Source organism: Triturus cristatus, chromosome 9 (assembly GCF_964204655.1).
Source record: "Triturus cristatus chromosome 9, aTriCri1.1, whole genome shotgun sequence".
NCBI lineage: Eukaryota > Metazoa > Chordata > Amphibia > Caudata > Salamandridae > Triturus > Triturus cristatus.
Genome location: NC_140592.1, coordinates 681,209,338 through 681,226,101, shown reverse-complemented (window position 1 = coordinate 681,226,101; position 16,764 = coordinate 681,209,338).

Below are 16,764 nucleotides of genomic sequence, written 5' to 3'. Positions count from 1 at the left end.
AGTGGTTTGGCTTGGAGAGGTGAGTTTTCGTTCAAATTGCTTGCTCTTGCGCAAAGATAGTCTAGTTCAGACAAACAAGTGCTGCACCCCTGACCCCACGATCAGACAGGCGTTGTAAAAGGATGTCATGGGGGACAGTGTTGAACGCTGCATAGAGTTCGAACAGAATAAGTCTGCATTGTGTCAGCAGTCTAGGGACATTTTTGTAGTGACTCAGTGACTTACGGCAGCGCAGTTTTGGTGCTGTGTCGAGATCGAAAACCTGACTGAGACAGGTGCATGAGGTGATAAGATTCTAAAAACCTGAGAGTTGTTTATTTACTATAGATTCTAGTATTTTGGTGGCTGCTCAGGAAAGAGATATAGGTCTAACATTAGATAGAATATTACTATCTGCTGAAGGTTTCTTTAGTAGTGGGATGACACTAGCTTGTTTCTATAAAAAAGGAACTGAGCCAGTTTGGATGGAGGTATTAAACACCTCTGCATAAACAGGGTTGATAACCTCTGTTATTTCTTTTATTATACGGGGGCAAGGGTCAAATGGTGATCAAGGTTTACATGATAGAAGAAGTCTTTTCATTCATTTGGAGGAATGAAAGATGTCAGTAAAGTAGATGGGTTAGGTTCAGAAGGGGCCAAAGGAAGGACATGGGAGGACGATGCTGTACGAACTCCATGTTTATTTGTACTTGAATAATTACAAACTCAGGAATTGCATAAATTTTATTCACGATATTGAGGGCCTTATACTATTAAGCAAATAATTAACCTAGTCTCTTACAGACTACAACTACCAGAGGACATGTCCTTTCACCCAGTTTCCATGTCTCTCTGCTCTGAGCTTGTCATGCCCAAACCCAACGACTACCACCACCACCTTCTCTAAAAATTAATGGAAATCTAGAATTCGCAGTACAGAAAATCCTTGACTCAAAGAGAGTAAATGGCTTTTTATTCTACTTAATAGATTGGAAGGGTTACTGCCCAGATGATCGATCATGGGATCCTGCTAGGAACGTCCATCCCCCTCGGTTGGTATACTAACTCCTGCATGCCAGCATGCCCCAAGTGTGCATCAGTTAATAGCACTAAGGCCATGTAGTCCTACCCTCCTTTGACACAGCTAAGGGTAAATGTTGTTCCCCCTATCTTTTAGACAAACCTTTTTACTTGAAGAGTTTATTGAGTTCAGTTGGTTCTGTATTTTGCTAGGCATAAACTAGCATTGCCATGTGCCAGATTTCAATATTTTCCTCATGATTGTAATGCTCCACGTTTGTGACTATCATCATGTTTGTATTAAGCCCCATGTCTGCTCCATGTGCTTGTAATTATCATTGTGTTTATTTAAGGCTTGTTTCCTTAGTAAATTATTATTTGTGTCAGGTGCACATTTAGAATTTGCCGTGGCAGTTCCTTATGATGGTTTCACGTGGAAGCACTTATTACACATGTTAGGAATTATCCATGTGCCTGCAAACAAGTATTTTCTGGAAACCGTGAGTCATAGCAAACATGTGCCATTGTAGAATATGGAACCACTGAAGTATAATTACCTACGTGCCCCTCCAGTAAAATAGATCCGATGATAAATATTCCAGTTAAACCCCAGTTGGGTGCTTGGCTTTATTCCTTTCAAGAAGAAATTTTCCACTATCTCCCTGGAGCCCGAAACCCTCCCTCTTACCTCGTCTAGCATCCTGCCTGGCCGGCGATATCTGCACACTTACAGACATCTCCGAGCGGCTAATCAGAATTTCCCCTTTCCTGGCATCACACCGAAAGACCTACCGTTGAGGAACGGGGGCAATCCCTTGTGCTCTGGAAGTCGCTTGGAATAGTGGTTGCACATCCAGATACGTCCTGCAGGTGTCATCACTTGGAACTCTGAATGAAAGAAAAGAAAAACAAAGGGAAAAAGACCATAGTTAGAGCACTGTTCTTGTTTTCTCTGTGACTCTGTTCATTTCAAGCTTGCAACACTCCGGAACTTGTGCATTAATTCCTGAACTGAATAACAACACTTTTGAGAGCACAAGAGACATTCCCATGAACAAAAAAAACAGAGGATAAAGCGGTGAAGCTGAAAGACAAAGCAAAATTCTTGTGAAGCATATGGCATAATATGCTCAATGAGGAGACTTAGAACCATGACTAGGGACTCAATATAAGAGTGGAGTGTCTCCTTACCACAAGAGATCATAATACGTGTTTACTGTTTTCATTATTTTGTAAGTGTGTTTCATTACTTGGAGTGTTTACAAGAAATTGATTATGTTGATTGGCACAATGACTAATGAGATTTCGTTTACTTCTTCCTAGTTGTTCATTCTAGCTCCATAGAATGCACTTTCCCAAAAAGGGAGATTGTTGGGTGTCCCGTGCATAGCAGTCAGCCAGACAAACATCCAGAGGTTCAGTCATTGCCTCTTTTGTTGTTTCATCCAGATCCCGTTCACTCCTGGGACAGCGTCTGTTTTGACGTAATACATTCTTTGGTCGAGTGCTGTGTTGAGTGTCAGATGGGTCCAGCATCGTCTTTGCAGACAAGTTTTCCAAGTCAGGTATCCAACAGAAATCCAAGCCACTTAAATCGTATTTCCCCTGGCTATATGGACCCAGTGAATGTGATAAATGCTGAGGACCTAGCTGAGACATTAACAGAGATTTCCAGTGAGGAAATTCCCAATATGGTAATATTAACTAGGGCCCTTGGAACGATGTAGAGTGTGGTTCAAGCCTTGCGCCAAGACATTCATACCCTCAGGGATGAACTGGTGCAATATCCCCCACATCATTCTGGTTAGATTCAGGATTCATTTCCAAGAATAAACAATTTGTCACTCAATCCACGCGGTTTACAATTGAATCAAGGGCAACAGAGCTGTCGTGGAATGAGGGAACAGCCTTTGCTAATGGCACTGTGCATACATTTACTCCCACTTCGCTGGCTCCCCTAGGTGCTTTTTTGCAGATAGCACTAACTTTAATGCATTCTGCAGACAATGTCAACTGCAATAATTGTGTAAACTGGGGCCATTCCCCTCTGATATAGCCAGCATTGCATTTATCATCTCCCACCAAGATGAGAATGCTGCAAATTGGGCATTACCTCTCATTGAGAATAACGATCCACTGTTGCACGAATATGCTAGGTTTTAAGAACATATGTGATGCTTATTTACAAAGCATACCTTTATTAAGGTAGGAGATAATGAGCTTTTAAACCTACGACGGGGAAGGACTTACTTATAATACAACCTTTCGCAAATTACTTGCTGAAACGCATTTGCCCGAAGAAAAAAGCATATCCCTGTTTTATAGGGGCTGAAAGATGAATTGAAGGATTCTTTGGCTCACATAGTTGACCCTCCCTACCGATTGGGTGCAATTTATTGATCTAGTAGTTAGACTTGATCATCGAATTGCTGAGCATAAGAGCAACTGATCTAGAAATGAGTGAAGACTATTTTTGGTTTGATCTGAGTGAAAGGAGACTGAAGTTAAGGTTAAGGACTCAGAGAATCCATGCTAATTGGAAGAACAAGGGGTCCTTATATAGTAATGAAAAGGAACGATGCAGAAAATATATCTGTGCCTAAATTATGGTAAAGCAGGACACTTTGCCTTCGATTGTATCGCCAAACCAAAAAAGGCTCAGAAAAAGATAAAAGTCATCACAGAGGGCAATCAGAAAAACGTACAAGCTCAACTAGTACTGAGGTGCACTCGTTGAGAAGGTCTAATACACTGACCTCAGAATCATACCATAGGTAAAATTCCACAACACCTAACCATGTCAGTCACCATGATAATTTCCCCACAACAACAAAAACAGTTCGCTATGCTCCTGGATTCAGGAGGCCAGGCGATTTCGAGGATTTAAGTTTGGCCAGTTCCTTAAATATCCCTTGAGTAAAGAATCAAGAACCAGAAGTAGTAAGGGCAGTTGAAAGATTTGAATTGTCATCAGGATTAATTACTTAACAAACGCTTCCCATAAACTTAGTTTGTGTTAATAGAGAAAAAGACACTCCATCTTTCAATCTAATAGAGGCGCACACTTTTGGTGCTATCATAGGGATATCCTAGCTACAACTCTACAATCCCCTTATTGATTGGTCTTCATGCTGGGTGAATTTAGGGTCACCATACGGCCGTTACAGTTGCTATACCACAGCACAAGACCTGATTCTACCCCAGACGTGTGCAGCAGTGGCACCAAAACTTTCAAAACACCTTTTCAAAGGAATACTTGGATTTTCAGCATGAAGAAAGCCATTCAGCTACCCCCTCACAGGGACTTTGACTGTCGCATTCATTTTATTACAGGGGCCAACCTATCATGTAGTCTCATTTACGATCAATCGGAAACTGAGACCAAGTATCTAAAGCAATACCTGGACAAATTGCTAGTTTTAGGCTTCATTCATCATCATCATGCCACTTCTCCTGTTTCTTCCGCCCTCTTCTTTGCCCCAAAGAAGAATGGTGATTTACGTGCATGCATAGACTACAGGGCCCTCAATAAGTTAACGGTCTAGAATAGACACCCTTTACCACTCATACATGTTCTCTTGGATCAGGTGTGAAAGTCAACAGAATACACAAGAGGTTGCTGGTTACTTATTGGTTGTACCTAAAGTTTGGTCTTTTTTTCTAAAAAGGAGGTAGATAGGCTATTAAATGCATGGTTATCACCATTATAGCCCATGGAAGAGTTTTACTACTGCTTTATTTATATTTCCTTGGGACTCCCACTTTGACAATGAGGAATGATTCCACCATATGAATCTATGAAAGGTACCCCGATTCTGGATCATTATGTTTTCAGGAGTGGTGCCACTATCTACTGGGTGCAGAATATAGAGCTACAGGTTACACAGATCATAAAAATGTGAATTATTTTCTATCCCTCAAGCACTTGACACACAGACAGGTTAGATGGCGCTTGCTTTTTTACTGAAAATAATTTTGTTCTTACGTACCACCCTAGTACACATCAGACCAAGGCATATATATTATCACACTGGGGTCATGATTCACCCGAATTAGCACATAACCCAACACAATCTATTAGGTTCTGAGCAGGTGATAGGTACTTATATTAAACAACAGTTTTTTGATAATATAAAACAAGGGATGTAGCAGATTAATTCAGATGAATGGATCACAGAGGATGATACTATGGTAAAGGATGGACACCCCTACCATGGTAACAACTTGTATGTAACCACTGACAAACTCAGACATAAGGTATTAAATTGGTGCCATGATAAACCACTTGCTGGACATTCTGGCATTCATAAAACTCTTGCTTACTGTAAAAGATTGCTTTGGTGACCTAACCTATCCATGGATGTGCACACTTATCTACAAGCCTGTCCCATATGCCCCCAGAATAAGTTGGTCCATACTCCATCATTTGGTTTATTGCACCCCTAGTCAGTGCCTCAATACCCCTGGCATACCATCAGTATGGACTTTGTAACCAATTTGCCAAATTCCAATGGTTATACTACTATATGGGTAGAAGTGCGTCTGCTCTCTACAATGGCACATTTAATTCTTTAAGAGGGGATCCTTACCGCCAAAGTACCTGTAGTCTTATTCACCCAGTACAATTTACAATTACATGGTCTCCCATCAATCTTTATTTCCGATACAGCCCTCAATTTCTATCAAGATTTTGGCAAAACCTGTGCAAATCCTTAGATATCGATGCTCGTCTCTTGTCCACTTACCACCCACAAACAGATGGTCAGGCAGAACGAGTAAATCAAGCACTAGAACAGATCCTTTGATATCAATTAACTTGTCACTCTTCAGAATGGGAAAACGTTTGACTTCTCATGGAGTTTGCATAAAATAACACAGAACACTCGGCTACTTAGGTATCTCCTTTTTACTGCATGACAGGCATCAACCCACATATATAAACAGAAACAAATGCCAGATGTAGGAATCTCAGGTCCCTCACTACAGACCTTCCCGAAGCAATTATCTTAGATTCAACAAGCTATATAAATACAACTCCAACAAACCAAGAGAAGTATGATGAGACACGCAAACAAACATCGCACACCACAACCAGCTTACAAAGTGGGTGATCAAGTGTGGCTGGCAAGTAATCACCTACGGCTTTAAAGAATGAATGAATGAAAGAGAGGTATTTGTAAAGCGTGAACAGCTACTCAAAAACTGAGTGCCCCAGCACTACCAAAGACAAGATAATAAGAGGATAGAGTGAAATAAGATATTATAAGCTAAACAGGTATGTTTTTAAACATTTACGGAAGATGGGTTCAGTTTCTGTGCTTATGAGTTGATAGGGCAGGAGGTTCCAAATTTTCGGAATGCATACAAAAGAGTGGTCCCACCACGTCTCCTTTTAAAAGGAGGAACCTATATGAGGTGGGCCTGACTGGAACATAGATTTCTGCTGAGCTGGTACTAAGTGATTCTTTTGTTCAGATAGCTGGGACCGATGTTCTTCAGGGCCCTCTGTGCTAAAGTTAATGCTTTAAAGATGATCCTTTTATTGACAGGGACCCAGTGCAGGTGGGTAAGGTATGGTGAAGTGTGGGTACCTTTTTGCAAAATAAAGAGGAACAGGGCTCGAAAAATGTACTCGACCGCTCGCAAATTCGAGTGATTTTTGTGAAGGGCGAGCCAGTTTTCAGGCCTACTTGACCAGCCTGGCGAGTGCTATCTGCCGCCACTGCAGTAGCAGGTGAAAGGCTCTAGGGGGCAGCACACACCGGTGCGGTGTGCGGTGAAGGCTCTAGGGGGCAGCAGGGTACGACGCCAATGAAGTGGTGGTGCGGTGTGCGGTGAAGGCTCTAGGCGGCAGCAGGGTGCACGCACCACCTAACATAGTGGTGGTGGTGTGGTGCGCTGCCTATCGTTGTGTGGGTCCCAGGGCCGTCAATCGTGTAGCACGCGAAAAGCGCTACCAATGACGGCCCAAGACATCATTTTGGCCTGCCCCCGCGCTGTGCTGCTTAAAGTGCAGCAGTGACGCAGCACGCCACCACACGCTCTCTTCAGTGGAGTCGGGAGTGCGATTTGGCTTGCCGTCTTAGAGAGGTGAGTTGCATTTTTTTCCATTAATGTTATGCTAATGTCAGGGGAAGCAGAAACCTGGCTGTCCATCCACATGTTCCCAACCCTTTCTGGATTTTAAGAAGCCGCTCCTTGCCTAGTACTTGTTATAAAAAAAGATAATCACAGCACATACAAGAAGTTGTTTACTTAACAGGCAGCGAAGGCATCCTCCCGTTATCCTAAGAAAAGACATGGGGCACATGACCAGACGGGTATTTTTAAGCGCGCACAAGCTGTACAGAGGTGCAGCCTACTATTTATTGTAATTTATTGTACATCGATCCAAATTTTGAATTTGTACACAGCACTGAGTCGTCTATGCCTATAAAAGGCCCCTGTTGAAGTTATAAAACTGCAGGCTGCGTTCCATTACCTAAACGTATGCTAAAACATATTGATAACAATCCCTCTTTACATCTTTGCTGTCTAGCATCAGAGACCACTCTTGCCAGTACGTTCTCTTGTTTACCTGTATCAATCAGGTCATCGTTGCCCTTCAGCTGGTCTTATTACTTAGGTACATACCCCGTCCCCTACCAATCTACTCGGAATCGGTGTCCACTCAACCCACTCAACCCCAAATATACGACTTCCATATGGACTCCCTTACAACATATGCCCCAGCTCCTTTAAGTCTCATGACAACAGTAAACTGCCCCTCACCATGCCATAGGACATAAGGATTTTAAATTGAAACCTTGTCCGAATTTAATTTTACAGAATGTATTTTCAGTCTGTCGTTCTAAGCTGTCTGTAGGTAGTGGCTGCTTAAATTCAGAATTAAAAGGTTTTCTTGCTCTTATTCATTCGCGAGTTGCCTGGAAGCAGAGCTGTGCTAGTCTTCCCTTACAATATATATATTTATTAATGTCACCCATAACAATGCCCCTTTCAGTGCTGACCAGCATGCGGTCGTCTGCAATTAGTCGTTCGCAAAGTGTCTAATTAAGGCACGCTTAGCTTCAAAAGCACTTTAGAAACTTTCATGTTGTTGGTTGGGGCTTAGAAGTTTTCCTTTGTAATTTCCATGAGGGCATCTGACGGCTTGGTGTAACTTCTGTACATTTGATGCGCTGCTCTTAGCTAATGCTTTTGTGAAATCCTTAGAGAATCGTTCCAGGAACCCGGAAATAGCGCGGGGGTGATTGCTGGTGCCTTGCCCTGCCCTGAAACGCTCACCAAAGTGTCGCTGCTGTCCTGCTGGGTGTCCCTCTGCCGTTGGTGTTGCCGCATCGTCATTCAGCGGCCCCGGCGTGGGGAGACCACAACTCCCAGGCGCCCTAGCGCCATTTGACGTCTGCTAAGCGCCCGGAGGCGCTCAAAAGAACGCCGCTCCTTCGGTGGAGCGGGAGAATCGTTCCAGGAACCCGGAAATAGCGCGGGGGTGATTGCTGGTGCCTTGCCCTGCCCTGAAACGCTCACCAAAGTGTCGCTGCTGTCCTGCTGGGTGTCCCTCTGCCGTTGGTGTTGCCGCATCGTCATTCAGCGGCCCCGGCGTGGGGAGACCACAACTCCCAGGCGCCCTAGCGCCATTTGACGTCTGCTAAGCGCCCGGAGGCGCTCAAAAGAACGCCGCTCCTTCGGTGGAGCGGGAGAATCGTTCCAGGAACCCGGAAATAGCGCGGGGGTGATTGCTGGTGCCTTGCCCTGCCCTGAAACGCTCACCAAAGTGTCGCTGCTGTCCTGCTGGGTGTCCCTCTGCCGTTGGTGTTGCCGCATCGTCATTCAGCGGCCCCGGCGTGGGGAGACCACAACTCCCAGGCGCCCTAGCGCCATTTGACGTCTGCTAAGCGCCCGGAGGCGCTCAAAAGAACGCCGCTCCTTCGGTGGAGCGGGAGAATCGTTCCAGGAACCCGGAAATAGCGCGGGGGTGATTGCTGGTGCCTTGCCCTGCCCTGAAACGCTCACCAAAGTGTCGCTGCTGTCCTGCTGGGTGTCCCTCTGCCGTTGGTGTTGCCGCATCGTCATTCAGCGGCCCCGGCGTGGGGAGACCACAACTCCCAGGCGCCCTAGCGCCATTTGACGTCTGCTAAGCGCCCGGAGGCGCTCAAAAGAACGCCGCTCCTTCGGTGGAGCGGGAGAATCGTTCCAGGAACCCGGAAATAGCGCGGGGGTGATTGCTGGTGCCTTGCCCTGCCCTGAAACGCTCACCAAAGTGTCGCTGCTGTCCTGCTGGGTGTCCCTCTGCCGTTGGTGTTGCCGCATCGTCATTCAGCGGCCCCGGCGTGGGGAGACCACAACTCCCAGGCGCCCTAGCGCCATTTGACGTCTGCTAAGCGCCCGGAGGCGCTCAAAAGAACGCCACTCCTTCCGCGTCGCGGGACGCGCGCGGGCGGGCGCCGGACGAAGCCCGGACCAAGGGCGGGCCCGTTTGAGCCCGTTAGAGGCCGTGTAAGGTCGGGTCGGGCCCACCCTCTGCGAAGAACTCTGGAGAACTTCACCAAGGTCAGTTACGCCAATGCAATCCTTCACAGTGTAATACATAGTCAAAGTGTCCTGTAAAAGATGTCTGCTGTTCCCGATACGAGACGGAAGTCCCTGGTTGGCACACTTGATCAATTCCGTGTAAGGGTATCATCCATATTGGATAAAGAGATTGACTACACCGAAAAACGTTTGTCGCTGGGTTCTCTCACAGACAAACGCTCCTCACTGGGCCACCTCACTCATGCCCATCCCCCGGCGCATAATATAGACCAGATCCCAGATAATGATGTGAGCATAATGCTGGTAGCACCGGGTAATGTTGATGATGATCCCTCCCCACAGAGAAATGTACCTCATTGCATTCCAGCCTCTGAAGGAGCCAATCTCAATACCAGGAAAAAAAGGGGCCAACTAAAGTCGCCACGAGAAACTGGTGTAACTGAGAGTGTAAAGACTCGCTCCACTTTGAACTCTAAACGTAAGAAAACTTCCCCAAAGAGCAAGGAAAGTATGAAAACAGAGAGATCCAAAAGGAAACGCACAGAACTACCAAATATTGGCCTAACCGCTAAGTCAAGGAGAATAACCCCAGCGGACATTGTTGAAAAATCAACTACATGCCTAGAAGTAGCCTCGGAGAATGGGAAAGAGAGTGACCAAATGTTTCATGTATCACCCCCCCCCCAAGGAACAGCACAAGGTGGGCGATGATTTCTGGGGGAAAATAGAGGCAATATTCTATAAAACGTGTCAACCTATCTATGATAGACTCGATGGGATTGAAAATAGATTGTCTTGTCTGGAGCTGCAGTATTCGGCAGCACAGTCTCGGCAGAATAAAACTAGTAAATGCCGGGCATGTGATAAATCACCAACAGTTATGCCCCCTAATAAGAATGCCACTATTACTAATGCTATACCCACCACCTCTATATCTAAAACAAGTACCAACCCACAAGAGCCGGGTCTGGTTACCCGGGATACCACCAAGACCATTACACTAGGCAGTATAGCGAGTGGGGGGAATGGTCCTGCAGGAGTACATAGTGGCCCAGTACTAAAATATCCGGGTAGGGAAGCATGTAGAGACTCAGAGACAAGAAAACTCCCAAACATACACCTCCCTCTAGAGTCTAGACCCTATGTGATAATACTGGCAGGAGTTAAGCCCTTGGGTACTAATACTAGGGAGGATTACGGGGAATTGAGGAACAAATGTGTTTATTGGTTAAATTGTAATCGCCCCCTGCCTCCAAATGTCTCAACAGAAATCCTTTTTGTGCGCCGGGTAAACTGGGTTGGTTCATTGAAGAAAATGATAGAAGGCGATTGTATCATAATTAATTTTAGAGATACCAAGGCAGTGGAGCATATCTGCCAATGGCGAAACCCAAGTTCCTGCAGTCCAATCCTTTCACTGCCTTTGTCCTTCTTCTATTGCGACTACCAACCACGCAACTTAGTGGGCTCTGGCCAGAGAGATCATAATTGGCGGCCTAGTAATCCAAGCGAATCTAATATGCAGCATAAGACAATCGGGTCTTCCGGATTGGAAGACTGCGATTGACGACTAAACTCTCACTATAAAAAGAATAGTACATGTGAACCTGTTATAATCCTTGGGGAAAAGCGGGTAGTATGTTCTACATTAACAGAGAAAGGTGCGTTCAGTAAAAACCCTTCCATGGAAATACCACTGGACCAGCACCAGAAGGGGGTAAAACCCCTATTAACAAGTGAGTCTGGGGTGATAGTATCGCCTAGTTGCACTGTAGCCTTGGCTGACTTTGATGGGAAAGCCGTCTCTAGTGATACATTTAACATGAGTACTATTGGTAGCAATGACTTGGTCTACCTGCAGAGAGAAGGCCCAAGCTCATCACGATTGAGCATAGGACTAGATAATGGAGGTTGCATTGAGAGTGGCCCATTGACCATAATATCTTGGAATATAGCCGGCCTAGGCCCAAAAATAGCTGATCCTGATTGGTTAGGTTTTATATCCAAATTTGATATATGTCTCTTCCAAGAGACATGGCTACTAGCCCCCCTTATATGCATTGGATTCCTTAACTTTCATATCCCAGCCATAAAAAGCAAAAGAGGCCGGCCGTCTGGCGGGCTAACTATATGGCTAAAGCAAAACTTAGGATGCCGAGTAACCCAAAGTCCCCGCGCGTGTGATGATATCTTATCTATAAAGATTGTCCCGAAGTCTGGGATTAACTTAGAAATTTTTAATGTTTATGCGCGAGGTCTTCCCGGGGGAAAACGGTCCCCAGTTGTTCATTTATTGGAAGAAATAATCGATTCCCTACCCCCTAATATCCTGCCTATTGTAGCAGGTGATTTTAACACATCGTTTGAACCACTGTACTTAGATGACATATCACAGCTTACAAAGGAAGAAGATGCTAAATGGGGAATTCCACCACTGGAGACTGTACCAGCAAAAAGGTGGACGGAGGCCGCAATTCAATTAAACGGTCTCTGTTTAGGCAATCACATGAGAGCAGCGAACGGCAGAAGTCCCTCCGACAAACTAGGTGCAAACACTTTTGATAACGGACGTAGGGTTAGCAGGATTGATTACTTACTGATCCATGTACAACTCTGGGCCTCTTTAAAGACATGGAGGTAATTAGCCGGCAAGAGAGCGATCACCATCCATTAGTCTCGTCATTTAATGCGTCCTTGCTTGGTTGTTCTTCACCAGTGCAAGCTACGCATGAGTCTGAGCACCTTTTGTCTAATAATACACGTTACCTAAAATGGGACCGGATTGCTGAGGATCCAAAGACTGTGCAGGCAATAAATGGAGAAGCATTCTCTGCTCTAGAAGTATTGGGTGTACAGGCTGAGGGCCCAATTCCATCTTATCTAGTGGCAGAAATCCATACCAGGCTTTTTGCGGGCCTGCGGAAATACTTTCTTAAACCTATCTCCGGTAGAAATCCTAAACCCCCCAAAAAAGAGGGCTGGTATAACAACGAGTGTCGGAAAGCCCGGATAGAGCTTGGCAGTGCACTCAAGGCGAAAGATGCATCGCTTGTAAGGACTGCCAGGACTCGATATGGGAAGACATTGAAAGAGGCAAAGGTAACCTGGGACACCGAAATGTGGAAGGACCTACTGGATGCTTCCAGGGATAAGAATAGTAAAGCTTTCTGGGATACATACAAATGGGACAGGGGTGGAATTGCAGAGCGGCCACAAAACAATGTGGCACAAAATGACTGGGTTGATTACTTTAAACCCCAGTATGCCGCTCCATGTGAAACCAGCCCTTTTGAGACCTCTCCATCTGTATCTTACACAGAGGCCCCGTTTATAATAAAAGATGTAAATAGAGCCTTGGATAAAGTGGTCAGAGGAAAAGCCCCGGGCATGGATGGAATCCCTGCAGACATGTTTCTTAACAATAGAAGTCTTTGGTCTAGTTACATTTTGCAACTTGCAAATGCAATTGCTCAGGGAGCCGACATCCCGTGTTCATGGAAGGGCGCTGAAATCGTCCCAGTATATAAAAAGGGGGATAAAACAAAGGCAAGTAACTATAGGCCAATCAGTCTAATCGACTCGATCCAAAAGATTATAGGCCGCTTGTTCCTCCATAAAATTCAATGCTGGATCGACGACTATGACATTTTGAGCCCAATGCAGGCAGGGTTCCGTTCCCGGATAAGTACCATTGACCAAGTCTTCCGTTTTGCCAACATATACTGGAAGACCGTGGTCTTGGGGAGGGGTGCCCTTTATGCAGTATTCGTGGACCTAAGGGCCGCCTTTGACCTGGTCCCAAGGAGCAGGCTGTGGCAGGTTTTGGGGGAAATGGGTATTGCTCCTGAGCTCCTCTCCGTGATTGTCCGCTTACATGAGGGAAACGTTGCCCGAGTGCGGTGGGGGGGCATGGGGGAGGTGACCGAGGACTTCCCGGTCGGCAGGGGTGTGCGGCAGGGGTGCGTCCTGGCGCCGACCCTCTTCTCACTGTTTGTCGACGGGGTAGCCGGTCGGCTCTCCCTGACCCCGACCGATGCACCTGCTCTGGCCGGCGAACGCATTCCCATCCTCATGTTCGCGGATGACACGTTGATTATCTCAAAGACCCCCAGTGGCCTATCGAAGGCCCTCCGGTGTTTTGAAGAATTCTGCACTGCAAGGGGCCTGGAAGTCAACACGGGGAAAACTAAATGTATGTCATTCAACGGATCAAAATCCTTCAAGGGGAAAATATTCATGAACAAGTTACCCTTGGAGGAGGTTACCTCATTTACGTATCTAGGGATTACTTTACAAAAAGACATGCGTTGGGATTGCCAACTTGACCGTGCCGTCTTGCAACACAAGCAAAAGTCAGGGGCTCTTCTATCTAGGTTTAAAAACTCACTAACTAAGCCAATCTCTCCAGCTCTAGAAATTTATGGAACGTCGGTCCTGGGCTCATGCCTTTATGGGGCCGAGCTCTGGGGCTTTGCCAATTTGAATAGGCTGAAGGTCCTAGAAAATGCTTTTCTCCGCAAAATCACAAATCTTCCACCCAGTACGCCATTGCGTCCCTTACTATTGGATCTTGGCAAAAAACCCCTAGAACATCTGGCGAGGCTACGTCCAATATTATATTGGCGTAGACTCTGGTGTACAGATGAACTCTTGCACTATAGGAGTGGTTTTGTGGATATAATTGAATCCGACAGGTCCCAAAAAATATCCTGGCTGCTTGAGATCAAATCCCTACTAGGCAGTTTAGGCCTGATTGAACTCTGGAAAAATCCAACACGTGCAGTTTTTCCTCCCAAAGAAAAGCTGAAAATGTTGTACTGGGAATGGGTTTATAAATTAGAAATTGCCCAAGGCCTTTCCTCTCAATTAACGTCCCGCTTCCTAGAGTTTAAATTCCAACCCCTCAAAGAGAAGTTCTGGGACATCATTGAAAAAACCACTGATCGCAAGCTATACTTTCAACTGCGGGTGGGTACACTACCCGTTGCAAATTTCACCTCTAGATGGGGGGGAGCAGGTACTAACAAGGATAGGTGTTTTAGATGTGTAGATGAATGCGAAAATATAGGTCATGTACTATTCTTTTGCCCATTGTATGCAATACCGAGGGAAAAATGGATAAAACCAATTTGCAAGTCTATGGGCATTAAAAGATATGCTATTGCCCTTCGCATTCTATGCACCGACCCTGCACCTCCGATCTGTGTAGCTGTAGCAAAGTTCTTAGGATGGGCCTGGGGCATAAGGTTAAAAGCTTTGAAACTTAATGTTAACTTCTTACCCATAAGTAACTCATCATCTTGTTAACATTACCCGCTGCTGTTATTACAATTAGGAAATCAAGGTGCCCATAACGTTATATTATGTTATTCCCTGTGTAATTTAAGCTGATATAAGCTGGTTCGAATTCTATGACTGTGGAGCTCATTTTTAACTTTTTCCTCTTAAAGCATGAATTAGCTTGACGGACATTGAAAAATTTAATTGGAATTTTATTCTCTTTTTAGGTAATTTATATAATTGTAAATAAATGTTTGTAAATGTGCTTTTATGTCTTAATTGCCGAATAAAGCTGATTGATTGAAATCCTTAGTTTGCTCACACTGCGTTGTGCAATGGGATCAGGTTTAAAGTGAAATACAAGGTGCACACAGGAACTCAAATTCTTCAAATGTAAGCATATGCATCGCACAATAATGTTCTCGCAAACACTGTCCTTGTCAAATTTTTTGGGATACACAGGAATTTGTGAGGCATGCAAGATAGTTTTCAAGCAGATATTGCAAGATACGTTGCAAGTGACGTGAGACTGCAGTATTTGCTAGCTTTAAAGTAAACCTATATCTTGCAGAGCGTTATTATTAAGCCGAATAAAAATGAGGTGTTTATACCCATTTGTTACTTGTTGACATGGCTGCTGCTTGGCAGACTGCCTGTAGTTGGACATGCAGGAGCAGCTTTGTTTACATCTAGGTAAGGGTATACGATATGCTCATCTCAGCCCTTGGTAGGAGCGTGTACATCGGCTGTTTCTGCCGGTATAGTAGTGGCTGCACTGATAGCGTTTGCCAACTTCGCATGCAAAGCTTAAGTTTCAAAGTCTGATACTGCACCTCTGTATGTTCTACAAGTTCCCTCGCCTATTGCTAATCCATTGGCAAAGATCTCCCCCTTCAAGATTCTCAACTCGGTATTTTAGGTTTGGAGGAGAGCCAAGCTGTTTTGGCCAGATTAAGGCATGTTATGTTAGCCAGTTTTCTAGAGCGCACAGCTGCCTCTGCAAAGAGGTGTACCAGCGCTAGTTCTACCTAGTGGTGGTCCGTTAGCATCCAGTGGTTAATAGCTAGGAGGCAATGGCTGATGGGGGTTTAAGTTTTAGAATGATTTATGTGTCTTCTGCACAGTTGTTGTGTTGTAGCTGATTGTGGAGAAGGTGAGCTAAAGTGGTGGACTTTGACAGATGAAACACAGGAGAGTGGCAATAGTGAAAACTTGAGAGACTGCAGCTGTTTAGGGAAAACATGCAGATCAGAAAAGGGGAAGAGTTAGTTTTGGGAAGAAAGCAATCCAATGAAGAACAGTAGCCCTACTGTATCCTAAATGCATTTATATAGCACACACTACACCTGAAGAGCTGTTTAAGTGCTTTACAATGAGTAATAACTGCAAGCTTCTTCTGTCTCTGTGGCCCTTGTGGGGGGGTTGAGGGGGGCGCAAGTCTAGCTATCAAAAGGTTTACTGATAGTACAGTTAAAGCACTGATGGATAAGGCTGAGAGATGAGGTATAAGGTTTCTGGTAATTTCTTGCGAGACTGAGGTAGATTATAATATAAAAAAATATATATTTAACCATAAAAGGTTTTGGTGCAAGGGCTTCAACGTTAACAAGTTCACAAAATATGCACCCCATGTAGATCTTTAATTTGCAGGTGTTCAACAACAAAAGTACTAAAAGGTGTATTAAAGTTACTACTAGGCACTGCTCTTTTGGTCACGTCAGATGATCTTACAGCCACATAGCAATGTGTACAACCGATCACTGTCAAATTAACAGTTAGTGAAGTACAGACACCACAATTTATCTTTCTCTTTCGCGCTGCTGAAGTACTTTTACAGTCATTCTTTAAACACCCGATCTCAATGAATGCGCGCAAGATCATTTCATCTCCATCATGTGCCTATCAAAAATGAATGCATCCTCATGTAACGCAACTGGTGCTCGTGTG